Source organism: Lissotriton helveticus, chromosome 5_1 (assembly GCF_964261635.1).
Source record: "Lissotriton helveticus chromosome 5_1, aLisHel1.1, whole genome shotgun sequence".
NCBI classification, from domain to species: Eukaryota; Metazoa; Chordata; class Amphibia; order Caudata; family Salamandridae; genus Lissotriton; species Lissotriton helveticus.
In genome coordinates, this window is record NC_136065.1 from 349,853,530 (window position 1) to 349,867,428 (window position 13,899).

The window sequence follows — 13,899 nt, forward strand, 5'->3', positions numbered from 1 at the left end:
CGATGTTAAGGTAAGAAATACCAATGTTGCAAATATCGATGTTAGTAATATCGATTGTTAAATTATCGATGTTAATAATATCGATATTTATATGAGTGTTATAGGGTGGGAAGTAAACTATTTGTAATTAAGTAATTAATTAAGAAAAATGAGTATTGATAATTACATTTTTATGAAATATTTATTGGTATTGATAGTTAATTTTGTGGTAATTAATTATTAATTGGTTATTAATTTTTATTACATATTTATTGTTATTTATAATCAATTCATTTTAATTTAATACATTTTTGCAAATTAATTTTTATTCATTGATTAATTGAAAATGAATTTAATTGTGTGAAATGTTATGTGGAGTGTGTTGTGTGTTTATTGGGGAATAGGGTGGGAAGTATTCAATATTATTAAAACAATTATTATTTATGGTATATTTGTAGTTTTCTTTTTCTAAATGTATTAATAAATCATTATTTATTTACAATATTTATTTCATTTATAAGCATGTTATTTTTAACATCTATGTTGTCCAACGCTTTCCCTACTTTTGCACTCACTGAAGTGGGAATAGTAATTTTTACCCTTACCCCTACGCTATCCAGCGCTTTCCCTACTGTTGCATTTTCTGGAGTGGTAATAGTAATTTTTACCCCTACTCTATCCAACACTTTCCCTACTGTTGCACTCACTGGAGTGGAAATAGTAATTTTTACCCCTACGCTATCCAACTCTTTCCCTTCTGTTGCACCCTCCGGAGTGGAAATAGTAATCTTTAACCCTACGCTATCCAACCCTTTCTCAACTGTTGCACTCACTGGAGTGGGAATAGTATTTTTTTACCCCTACGCTATCCAGCGCTTTCCCTACTGTTGCACTCTCTGGAGTGGGAATAGTAATTTTTACCCCCACGCTAACCAGCGCTTTCCCTACTTTTGCACTGACTGGAGTGGGAAAAGTAATTTTTACACCTACGCTATCCAGCGCTTTCCCTAATGTTGCACTTCGTGGAGTAAGTATATATATTAATTTATATGTATATGTTTAATTTATTTTAACATTATATGTATTAGTTATTATTTTTAAATATGTTTTAATATTTTTAACTATGTTTCTTTTAAATATATGTATTATTTACTTAAATTTACCTTATTATTAAAATATTGAAAAACGATATTTATAACATCAATATTTTTGACAACGATATTTTTTCCCGATATTTTTGTACTTACCTTTATGTAGATTGGACTTCGATCTTTTTGACTTCGATATTTCTGTGCTGATATTTTTTTAGGTCGATTTTCTGTTCGTCGATATTCTGTCGGACATTCATTCACAAGGTAGTTCATGTGCTTTTAAACCAAAAATTATTTTTAGACACAGCGCCCCCCACCAAAGTCAACGGAAGGTGTGGCTGCACCAGTCGCACCACCCTAAAGCCAGTCCTGCTCCCAGCAATAGGACATCACAAGCATTTCCATAATGGGGTGAGAGCTAACCTCATACCCATTATATGAGGAAAAACAGATATATTGCAGATGATTTAAGGTAGAGTAGACCTCTCCCCAGAGAATTTTTTTAAACTTTTGGGATCAAATTTGCTAAAACACTGCAGACCCTTATGGGCATTCATGAAATATTCCAGTACTTTCCATGGTGCACCAGGGAAGCCTGGCCTTTCCTAGGAGTAGATCTCGTTTTTTTCCAAATGTCTTAAGCCAGAAATGGCTTTCACTATACCAAGGTTATCATTTTTTCATGGGAGAGCTCCTCACGCCAAGCACAGTGCTTGAAATTTAGAGGTCTATTACAATGGCGGGCGGACAAAGTCCGCCTGCCACCGTAACTGCAAAAGGGACCGCCCGCCATAGGTGCGGCGGTCCTGCCATTTAAATTAGGTTGCGCCTGCCACACTGGCGGCGCATCCTGCCTTTTTAACATTGCGGCGGGTGGTGCTGTAAGCAATGTTAAAAATGCATCTCGTGCATTTGCATGCACAACGTGTCAGGCACCGCGTGGTGCCTGCCACCTTGTGCATGCAAATGCAGGGGGGTACCATAGGTACCCTCCATGTGCAGCCCCCAACCACCCAACACCCTGGGGGCCCGCAAAAGGCCCCCAAAAGCAGAAACCGCATGCCTGAGGCAAGGCTGATGTCCGCCATCATCATAATATGTATGGTGGTGTCTTGCAGACACCGCCACCCTGTTATGCCCCTTTTCCGCACAGTCGACGAGTTGACCAGTGGAATAGCGGCAGACAGTTGTTCCGTCCGCCGTGGACACCCCAGCCATACTAATATGGCGTGGGGACTTTCTGGTATGGATGTCGGGCGGATCGCCCCGCCATCATAATGGACCCCTTACTGTGGATATTTCAGCCCCAGACATGAGTACATCTAAAAATTACCTCCGGCATACAAGGGTCATAAATTTGCGATTGACACCCCCACAATAAAGTGAGTACAGGAAATCTTCTGTCAAGCCTTACCACAAATATCCGTTCTAACATTTTGCTATGGATCTACTCTATATGCTAAGAATTATGTGCATCAAGTCAGGGCTTTCAGCCAGGCTTGGTGGCACATGTTTTTTGTCCCTGCCACTGGGTTGTGACTGAACTAGTAGCTTTCTGATGGTGTCTTAATAGAAGCATGTTTGCCATAGGTAACACTTCCCATCCATATTCTATTAGTGCTCTTGTCCATAAGGCAAGAACAACCTCCAGTATACCAGAACAGCAGCACACTTGCATGCATAACACACATACACTGACACACACACAATGTCTCTCCCAACATTCTCACTATATCCCTTGCACTCTTTCATACATTTGTACTCTGCCATACTCACACACAGACACACTGTCACTCATACTTCCATTAGTCAATCTGCTTTTATTGTTAGAAAAGCTTGCTCTGATTTTCTGCTTTACCTGCCTTGCCTTTTAGTGAAGCTTAATAAAAACATATTCTCTATAAGCCATTCAAAAATAATAATAAATTGCTTTGTCAATGTATGTTGGAAGTATGATGTCAATGAAAAGTACACTTACTTAAAATAGCTGTACTGGGCTTATATTTGGTTTCATGAGTGGATCAAGCTGTTACAGTATTGGAAATGAATGAATCCACGTTCTAAAATGTAATTTCACAACATCCAACTAATGTTATGAAATGCTTGCAATGTTCGGCAGCCATGGATTTTTTCCAGTAACATTTTACATTTTAGGGTTTTTGAGAACCAACTTACAATGTAAAAAAAACTCGCAGAATGAAGCATTGTGGTGAATGGAAATCAAAGAATGGCTGAAGGTGTCACACAATCCTAAATCCATCATCATACCCCAAAGCCTCAGCCCTAGTTTCCCCTTTGGCTCCATCCCACATTCTTAGTCCACTCTCCCCTCTTGCATCAACCTCGTTGTTGTGATGGAATTAACTAGGCATCCAGACCTACGGAGAGAGCAGGTATTCTGTGGGTGCCTTTATAGAAATATGTGTATATTCATGAGAGTTGTGTAATTGTTATATGTGAAGAGCAAAAGGTATGCCTATGTAAGTGCTGGTGATGGTGAATATTGTGAGTGAGTGCAGCGTGAGTGGTGCAAGTGTAAAGGGAAAAATGTGCCGATGTGAGTGTGGGTGAGCTGCATGAATGCAATGTGAGAAGAGGGCCCATGTGAGTGTCAGGTGAGAAGAGTGCATACAGATTGAGAGGAGTGAGTGCAGGGTGGTGTGGGTGGTGTAAATGCAGAGGGAGTCATGTGCCTGTGTGTGGTACAGGGTGAGCAGTGAGAGTAAAGGGTGATCTGTGAGAGTGACCGGTGAGTGCATGGTGACAGGAGTTAGTACAGAGTAAGCGGTGTGTCCCTATGAGTTCCGGCAGACTATTGTCCCTGTGTGCAGGCAGGATGAAGAGGGTGCCTGTATGAATGCAGGCTGAGAGGTTTGCCCTTCTGATTGTAGGGTGATAGGACAAAGTACAGGGTGAGTGCAGTGACTCCAGGTTGAGGGCTCTGCTTGATTGTGTGGTGTGAGTGCAGGGTGAGTGCTGTGCCCATGTGAGTGAAGAGTGAGCTGTGTGAGTGACAGGCGTGCCTATGTGAGTGCACAGTGAGCAATGTGACAGTGTGAGAGTAGGGCGTAACACAGGCCCACGCATCCCCTGCAGTGCGGGGGGGCCTCAAGCTCAACGGGGCCCCCTCAGCACTGCACTTCGGCCCTTAGAGCTCCTAATAGAGTCCAGAGGGGGCCCCTCCATGTACCTGGCAGGGGGTCCCCTCAATTATCGTTACGTCACTGGGTGAGAGGAGTGACTGCCGTGTGAGTGATGTGGCATATGAGTTTGGGTGCGGGTGAAAGGGAAGAGTGGGAGAAATGAATGCATAGTGAGTGAAGTGCTTGTTTGAGTGAGATTGCAGAGTGGACAGTGACAGGTGAGTGAAGTGTCACATGAGTGCATGGTGAGTAGTGTGCTCATGTAAGTGCAGGGTGAAAATCGTGAGTGGATGGTGAGTGGTGTGATCACTCGGAGTTCAGGGTGAGCAGGGTGCTCATGTGACCGCCGGATAAGTGGAGGGTCAACAGCATGAGTTAATGGCAAGAGGTGTAAGTGCAGTGGGATTGCCATGAGTGCATGGTGAGTGGTGTGCTTGTGTGGACGCAGGTAAGAAGAGGATGAATGGTGTGAGTGCAGTGTAACAGCTTGAGTACTGTGTGATCACTGTGAGTGTAAGGTGAGTGGTCAAAGTTACTAGTGAGTGGAGTGTCGTGCATGCAGTGTGAGCAGTGTGCTCGTATGAGTGCAGGGTAGGAGAAGGGTGAATGGCATGAGTGCATGCTGAGCAGTGTGAGTGCAGTGTGATTGCTGTGAGTGCAAGGTGAACATGAAAGTGAAGGGTGAACGGTGAGAATGAGGAGGGAGTTTCCTGAATGCAGGATGTATTCCCAGACACAACTTGCCCCAAAAAAATTCTAAGTGGTCAGTGAATCATTCTCTAATTCCATCTTGGGATCTTCCTTTGGTTCTATGAGGGCTCCAGTTTGCACCTTTGGAGGTAATAAGTCAGTAGAGATGAAATTTCTAACTACCAAGGTAAGCCTTTAGGTGGCCATTTGCCCAAACACCTGGCACAACTCAGCATTGTATTGACGGATAGCGTAGGGTTTCAGATATAAGATAAACTATTGCCATTATGGCATCAATCAGGGATGAAGGGTGGAGGAAATAAATAATGAGCTGATCCAGCAACAAACTTTCAGTCTCCTGATTAGTGTTGCCAGCTGATTAGATTTATACCAGCGCCACTGGTTTTTTTGATGTCTTAGCAATTATTTGTGCATACTTCAAACAGCAAATATAAACAGCAGGGCTGCATTAATGATCCATGACTAATAATTAAAAGAAACAAAGACAGAAAAGTAATGTTACAAATGAGAACAAAACATTTTATATACAGCGCTATTTAGTGTCAAGGCAAGGCCTTGGAGACTCCTTAAACAACAACAAATGGCTGGTATTTTTCTCTAGGAAAGGTGGCATCCCATCCCTTGTAAGATGCCTTTTCACAGAAGGCATTCTCCCAATGTGGCAGTAAAAATAAAATACAAATGTAAGGAATAGGCAGTGTGGATTCAGGGGGTAATGAAACCAGTGACAAAACACAAAGCCTTGTTAACTAGTTTACAAAGGAATGTAAATGATCGTTTTAAGACCAGTGGGAAACTTGGGTGTGGCAGAGATAAGTCTACAGACACCGCCCAGCCGACTCCACAGCAGCTCAAGCTGCAGCAGCCCGGTCTGAGGCGCACAATGGGAAGGGGAGGGTAAAGCCCTTTTAGCCCTATAAGCTTTGCTCACTTGGGCACTTGTAATATGGTGGATGGGATATCCGTCATGTTTGCTATGGAGCAACCTATCTGCATAGCTCTAAATCAGGCCCACAGTCTTTAAATTTAAAAACACTGCAAAGTAATCCATAAAAATGTGTAAGTGTAAACCTGCCAACTCACATGGTGCCACCGTGTGCCACACGATATCGGCTCCCTTCACATAGTCACCCAGTAAGGAGAGGATATCACATTGTGGCAGGAAAGATTAACTTAAAACTACTTCACAGAGTTTTATTCCAGCTCGTTGTTAGAGGTTCTGGGCTGCCGATGTCCATTGAGGGGTGTGAAAACAGCCCAGGATATTGGTAGCAGCAGTCAGCAAGCTTTTGTTTTTTTTGTTTTTTTTGGGAAGGGGGCTCCTGAGAAGGGGGGGGGGGTGCAGAGTGCCTCCTAGATGTTGCTTTCTTAGGTAGTTCTCAGCATGAGTCCCCACACACTCCCAGGCCAAGCACCCCTCCCCCCTTTTCACGCGATGAAATCGTTTTTGTGAGTTGGCAGGTCTGTAAGTGCTATCATTCCATCCACCAGAAATACATTGGTCTACAGAGCTCTTTTGCATGCTTTTAACACTACGTACCACTACATAACTCACACACTGCCTACAAGTTTGAGTGTCTCACTCTGCCCACCTGTGCACAGTTCTCTCTCTGTCAGTGCACGCTTCTCAAACTGCCCACCAGTGTGAGCCTATCACAGTGCTCAGTAATGGTTTAAAAAAATGTTAGTAGGTGCCCACGTAGCTGCGTTGCAGATGTCAGTTTGGACCCCTAAATGATGCCCAGGAAACAGAAAAGCCTCTTTTAGAAATACCTTTTATATAACCAGGCAGCTCCAAACCAGAGTTTTACAAATTGTAGTTATCACAAGCCTAATCCAATGACTCATGGCGTAGATGGATGCAACACCTGACCACTTTATTAAAAGAAGAGGTTCTTTCCACATAAACTGCCGGAGACCAGTGAGCCTCTAGCTTATGCAAAAGCTTCTCCAGTGAAGCAGAAGGGGAAGGAAAAAACAGGTTCTAAGAAATATTGTGCAAAGTGAAAGGAAGAAGGAATCGTTGGCACAAAAAGTGTGGAGGGTCTAAGCACAACCTTATGTGGCAGGAAGCTTTAAAAATGGAAAATGCATTGAAGAACACCAATACATTGACTCAAGCAAATGGCCACCTAAAGGCTGACCTTGGTAGTTAGAAATGTCAGCTCTACTGACTTATTACCTCCAAAGTTTCGAAAGGTGCAAACTGGAGCCCTCATAGAACCAAAGGAACATCCCAAGATGGAATTAGAGAATGACTCACTGACCACTTAGAATTTTTTGGGGGGAAGTTGTGAAGCTAAGTCAGCTTTAACTAGGACATCATAACCCCTAAAACCCAGATTGCAGCTCTTCCCTGGCTCACAGGAAGCTGCTTGTAAACCCCTGTCTAGACCCCAAACCTAATAATTCATGCAATGCCAAAAATCGACCCTGAGAGTGGCAAAGTGACAAGACAGTTGGATGCACTGAGCCACCTCCAGCGAACACTCGTTAGCATGTAGAGCTGGCCTCTCAAGTTCCAAACGACCAGACAGAATTGAATCAGAGATGACTTCAACAGAGGAAGAGCCCTCAAAGTTGAGGTGCTAAATGGAATGATTCAGTGTGGAGGGGGATAGCTGAAGAAGGCAAGGAAACAAGGGCTGCGTGGCTAACAGGGAGCTTCCAACAAAATTCTCAACCTCTCCGATTAAATCTTCTGAAGTACTTTTGGCAACAGTTTGAAAGGAGGGAAGACATAGAGTAGACTCTTCGGCCATGGATGAGAAAGAGCATCCACCCAGACGCGCTTCAGCTTGGAGATTGGGTGCAAAAGTCTGGAAGGAGAGCATTCTCCTCCTAGGCAAACAGGTATAACCATGGATGATCAGAGAGGGACGTTATGTCCTGTAACAAAATCAGACTCCCAAACATCGAGATTGATGAGGAAAACATCTGACTCAAGCATTCCACATGCATATCCTCCTTCGCTGGTATGTACATTGGTTCCAGGAAAAAAGATTCCTCTGTGCCTACAGGCCACTGCTGTCAAGCTTGAAACTCGAGAACCCTAACTAATTTACATAGGTCTCAGCTACCTAACTGTCTTCCTTGCCCTGAAGCCCAGAGGAGAAATACAGAAGAGCTCTGAGGGTCGCAGAAATCTCCCTCCATTTGGAAGAATTGGTGGGCTCACTCGAGGACCACTGACCCTACCCTGACAGACCCTATACAGTTGCCCTAGTCTACCAGCTCCACCAGCCTGCTGACATCTGTGGCCAGCACTTGGTGATATGGAAGATTAATTGACACTCCCTTCATCAAGTTCGCTAGATCCAGCCGCCATTGATGTAAGTGTCTGACCTCTTAAGTCTCGCGAACAAGGCCAACATTGGAGACAATGATGAACCAATGACTGCAGGTCGGATTATGGCCAAGTATTGTGACCAGGGAGGCTGCCACCAGGCCCAAAATCTGAAGCCATTCCCTGTTCACATCCATGGATAGTTCTGGAAGGGCTTGTATAGAAGTGCTTGAAGTAGACAAAATGGGGCACTGCCCCGATAGTCTGTAAATCGACAAGAATCAAGGCAACTGCAGCGTAGATTACGGTACAAGATCTTCCTGCTTGCATTGTGTCCTGGGCCGAACAATCTCGTGGGAAATCAAAACCCAGAAAAAAACAGGATAGGTAAATGATATGAAAAAAAGCTGCCAGCCAAACTCTCTCATGTGCAAAGAGACTGACTGCCCGTGGCTAACACTGTCACTAATCCGCATGTGGGGTTAATTATGGCCGTTGTGCAGTCAAATGAACATTAAACATAATAAAAACAACAGATTCATTCCTTATAGATTGGAAATCACTGTCACAGAAGGTAAAAAAAACTGGAAGTGCATGAGGTGGCTCTGCCCTGTTTGGTATCCACATGGGATATGACTTTCTGTCTTTCTCACATTGATTTGAATGGGACAAGGAAGACGATCGAGAAGGTAATACCCATTTCTCCCACTACCCAGGAATGTATGCTTCACACAGTGCTCTTCATCGGGCACTTTTCACACTTCTTGCTGATTTATACCTTCCACACTGCCTGCCAGTGCAGGCTATTCGAGTTTCCTTCTGGCTCAGTCTATCTCATCACTCATCATTACCTGCTTCTCTCCCTGCTTAATGGTGCGCACACTTCTCAAACTGCCTGCATGGATTTCTCACATTAACCACTAATGTACAATTCTCAAGTTCAAAATAAGCTTTATTGAAAGTTTTGAAAAAGTCATATAAACAATTGAAATACATGAATGCATGAAATTGATACAGAAACAATAAATGAAATGCATGAGAACGAGAATCAAAAATCAAAAATTAGATAAGAAAAAAAAACAGTTCATACGAGATAAATACAAAAAGAAAAAAAGAAAAATACCAGCTAAGAGATAAAGAGTAATGCATTACTTTGAAATATAATAGTAAACAACATAGCAATTTTGTGAGTATTATGAAAAAGAAAAAAGATAATACAAAAAGAGGAACTCAAGGAGGTTTAGCAACTTCTTGTTGAAAGGGAGATTTAGGCAGAGAACGAAGGGCACAAGAATCAAAAAATGAAGTAACCGGATCCCACAACTGCTTTCGTTTTGGGGCTAAAACAGGTGGATAAACATATGTTGTATCTAATCTATGATTATAGCACACAGCATACCACCAAGCCTGATAAGAGAGTTTAGTGGAGTCTTTCCAAGCTTTGGTAATCTGCTGAAAAGCTACTGCAAGAAGTAAGTCAATTATTTTTATATCGGGATTGTTAGGGTTCCAGATAGGTGAAATACTACCTAAAAAAATATGGGATATATGAAACGGATGGGTAGTGGAAAATATTTTGTTAATTTGAGACCAAACCTGAACCCAAAACCGGTGAACCAGATTGCAGTTGAAAAGCATGTGTAGTAGATCCGCCTGAGGAGTTGAGGAGGACCAACAAGCGTGAGATAGGGCAGGGTATCTTTTACTAAGTGTTAATGGGGAAAGAAGAAGTCTATTATAGATGAAAAATAAAGTTTGAATGGTGTTTGCAGCCCTAGATGATTTTCGTAATTTGACCCATATTCTATCCCAAAGATCTATAGGCCATGAAAGGCCCATGTCAACTTCCCATGCCTCCTCCACCTTTGTCTTGGTGCGTGGTGATGTTGGAGCGTTTAAGAAAGAGTATATTTTTGACGCCCTGGATCCTTTAGTAAGTAAAGTTCGTAGTTGAGATATGCTAGGAGACTCCTGAAGTGATGTAGAGGGTAACCGGATATGCAAATCAAATGCAGATTGAAGTGCTTGTGTTAATCGGAGATAATTGGTGCGAAAGGAAGAAGGGAGATGGAAGGATTCTGCAACAACTGAAAATGGAAGAATACATGATTGATGCAATAATTGATGTACCCATATAAGACCACGATTTCTCCATGACTTCCAGAACAAAGGCTTATTATTTATTAAAATCGAAGAGTTGTGCCATATGGTTTGATCATGAAAGGAAGAGATTAAAGGAGGCGGTAGAACTTTTAAGGTGTGTTTGAGAATTGGAGTAGAAATAGATTGTGGTGAACGAGAAAAAGAGAGGTATTCTAGGAAAGAGAAGGGAGAAATGTATTCCAATTCCAGTGTTGTCCATAGGGGAGAAAAATGAGGAGAAACATCGAGCCATCTAGAAGCTTGGTTTAATAAAAATGATTTATGATATAAAGAAAAATTTGGAAAATTCACCCCACCCTCCTCCTTTGGTCTTGTTAACTTAGATAAAGACATACGAGCCTTCTTGCGGCCCCATAAAAATGAAGACAAGATGGAGTTAATTTTCTTGAAATGGAATAAAGGAATAGAAAAAGGAATGTTGGAAATCATAAATAAGACCAATGGGGAAAGCATCATCTTGATCGTATCCAGCCTACCCCACCAAGAAAGATATAAGGGGTGCCATTTAGTGGTAAGATCTGTCAACTTTTTAATGCAAACATCCATACATCGGGAAACCGTACCTGAAAGAGTGGGGGTGAAATGAAGTCCCAAATACTTGATGCAATTAGGATTCCACGTAAAGCCGGAAGAAATGAAATCAGATTTATAAGTAAAGTTGGTAAGAGGTAAAATTTCACATTTATCTTTGTTTAATTTGTAACCTGAAACAAAGGCAAATGAATTGACTTCATTTAAAAAAGCAGGTAGGGAAGTTGTGGGTTCAGACAAAAATAATAAGACATCGTCTGCATACGCAGCCATTTTGATTGTGGATTGATGAAACGTAAAACCCTTTATGGCATCATTTTGGCGGATTCGCAAAAGAAAGGGTTCTAGGGCAAGATTAAACAAGAAAGGAGAGAGAGGACAACCTTGACGCACGCCTCTAGCAAGGGGGAAATAAGAAGAAATGCCACCATTCGCTGCAATAGCAGCTCTGGCGTGAGAATATAAAAGAGAAATGAGGGTTGAGATACGTGGACCAAATCCGAACCATTTCAGCGTTTGAAAAAGATATGACCACTCGACTCTATCAAAAGCCTTTTCCGCATCCAAGGCAATGGCAGCGAGAGGATGAGAGGAGTGCGAAGTCTTGGAAAGAATGTCAAAGAACAATCTAGTATTATCTGAAAGCAATCTACCCTTAACAAAGCCAGACTGCTCCTTCCCTAATAAATCTGGTAAGAAAGATTCTAAACGAAGCGCCAAGGATTTGGAAAAAATGTTGTAATCAATATTTACCAAAGAAATGGGTCTATCATTTTTACAATACTGTGGATCTTTACCTGGTTTGGGTAGAATACAAATAAGAGCATCAGAGAAAGAACCGGAGGAAGAACCAGAGTCAAGAAAAGAAGAAATAAGAGAAGTTAATTTTGGAATAAGTAAAGCTGAGAAGTGAAGAAAAAATTCTACAGTAAAACCATCCGGACCAGGAGCCTTATCTTTTTTGAGAGTCTTCAAAGCACTAAGGAGTTCTTTTTGAGTCACATGTGCCTCTAATGGAGAAAAATCAGGGGGAGTTGTGAAAGGAGAATCGATGACAGAGAGAAATTGAGAAATATCCTGTGATGAGGAGGTTGTTTCTGAGGAATATAGTAATTTGTAAAAATGAAGAAATTCCGTTAAGATGTCTTCATCTGTGTGTTTTAAGACAGAATGCCGATCATAAATACTATCTATATTGGTCTTATTCTTTTTAATTTTCAAATAATTAGCCAATAGTTTGCCAGCTTTATTTTGGCCTCCATAAAATTTAGCACTAGAACGCAATAGGTAGTTAGAAGCATTGTTTGTGGTATCCTTATTAAATTGCAACTTAGTAGCTATGAGCTCGTGTAGGCAATCAGAAGATTTAGAAGCAAAATATGAGTGTTCTAGATTCTTGATCCTATGGAAGAGTTCAGTATTGACTTGCTCAGCTTTCTTACGTTTGCGAGAAACAAAACCAATAATGAAATCCCTAGCAGATGCCTTAAAGGCATCCCATACTACAGGAAAAGATACCTCAGAAGACTCATTACGTAGGAAAAAATCATGAAAAAAGGTAGTAAAGAGTGAAACAAAATCGGAGTCAAGAAGGAGAGAATTATTAAAACGCCATTTCTTGTTTAGAGCGGGCTTCTGTAAAATGTCGAGGTGAATGGAGACTGGTGCGTGATCCGATATCAAAATGAAACCTATGTCAGATGCAAAGAGAGATTGAGAAAGATGATGTGAGATAAAAAAATAATCAAGTCGAGATTGTGTCTGATGTGGTGGAGAATAAAAAGAATATTCTCTCAAGGTAGGATTACACAACCTCCAGGCGTCAATAAGTTTGAATTGATGTATGAGTGCCGTGAAAGATTTATGTGATTTGTGGGGATTGTAAGTAGTGACAGAATTCCTATCTAAAAAAGGATCAAAAACCTCATTGCAATCTCCCGCCAAAATAAAATTGTCTTCATAATAATGGGTGATGTGAGGGGATAGGGAAGACCAAAAAGAAGCATCACCTGTAGTTGGGGCATAGATATTGAGGAGGGAAACTGGGGTATTATCTACAACAAACTTAACCAAAACCCATCTGCCAGATTGATCCGCTGAGTCAGCAACAAATTTGACAGAAAGAGATTTATGAAATAAAATGAGAACTCCATTGCGTTTACCGTCACCAGGAGAAAAAAATACTTCCCCAACCCAATTTCTTTTGAGTTTGATAGATTCCTCGGGTGAGAGGTGTGATTCTTGTAAACAGGCAATGTCCGCCTTAAGTTTAGCTAAGTGTGTCAAAACTCTCTGCCTCTTTATGGGGGAGTGCAACCCCCTAACATTCCATGAAACAATTTTTAATGGCATTCAAAAAAGCAAGAAGGAATACATAACAAGCTGGTATTATAATTCAATAGTAAGCAATCAGTAATAAATGTGAAAGAAAAATCATGAAAAACCTTTAAAGTGTAGAAAGATAAGCAATCCATATTGCAACAATTTTGTATAAATACATAAGTAAAAATGTGAGAAAATGAACTGTCAACATAGTAGAACAAGAAAAAAGAACTGTAATCAAGAATAGTCAATGAAGACAAGAGAATAAGTGATAAATGAGCTAGATGCAAGAGAAATGAATGAGAAGAATAGGAAAAATAGAAGAGCATCCATGAGAAAAGGAGAGGAAGGAAAAGAAATGAATGAAGGGAAAGCGATAAAGGACGAGAAGAAGAAAGAGACAGGAGAAGAAGAAGAAGAAGGAGAAAAAACAAAAAAGAAAGATAAAAAGAGAGAAATATGACTTACATAACATCCAAAACATCTAAAGGTGGGAGGGATGAAGGCCACAAAGGATAATGACGGGAACGCAACTCGTGAGGGAAGGCGGGAGGGGAAAGACGAATCAGCGAACTCCAGGAATAAAATGAGGAGAAGGGAAGACACGTGGGTAATGATCTATAAGTTGGAAACAAAAAACAAGAACAGCATTAACAACTAGGGGCCAGATGTA

The 13,899-nt window shown here is 41.3% G+C and overlaps 1 protein-coding gene and 1 long non-coding RNA gene across 3 annotated transcripts in view; one reads left to right on the forward strand and one right to left on the reverse strand.

The window, feature by feature from the left end:
• LOC144754542 (uncharacterized) overlaps window positions 1–13,813 on the reverse strand; it is a 92,223-nt gene extending 78,410 nt beyond the window's left edge. The window contains exon 1 of the long non-coding RNA XR_013594740.1: window positions 13,695–13,813. This is a non-coding gene — a long non-coding RNA (uncharacterized LOC144754542). The remainder of the gene's footprint in view (window positions 1–13,694) is intronic.
• The window catches only part of LOC144754541 (glutamate receptor U1-like), a 241,266-nt gene that overhangs the window by 29,191 nt on the left and 198,176 nt on the right, over window positions 1–13,899 (forward strand). The gene's annotated exons all lie outside the window — the stretch shown is intronic.